Here is a 389-nt window from a genome sequence, read left to right on the forward strand (position 1 = left end):
GAAAGAAGCATCCTGATGGCCTCCAATCTGGCTACAAGAGCATAGGTTTCGTCATAATCAATACCCTCCTCCTGGTTGTAGCCTTTGGCCACCAACCGTGCTTTATTTCGAATTATTAAGCCAGATTCATGAAGTTTATTTTTGAAGACCCATCGAGTACCAATCACGGGATGATCTTGTAGCTTTAGGGACCAAGTCCCAAACACTGTTACGCTCGAACTGGTTTAGCTCTTCTTGCATAGCTATACCCCAGTGTACATCCTCAATGGCCTCATCAACGGTCTTAGGCTCAATTTGCGATACAAAAGCTACAAAATTACAGAAATTTCGTAAGGAACTACGGGTTACCACTCCCGTAGATATGTCACCTATAACTTTATCAATCGGGT

The sequence above is a fragment of the Lupinus angustifolius genome, chromosome LG09 (assembly GCF_001865875.1).
Source record: "Lupinus angustifolius cultivar Tanjil chromosome LG09, LupAngTanjil_v1.0, whole genome shotgun sequence".
Taxonomy (NCBI): Eukaryota; Viridiplantae; Streptophyta; class Magnoliopsida; order Fabales; family Fabaceae; genus Lupinus; species Lupinus angustifolius.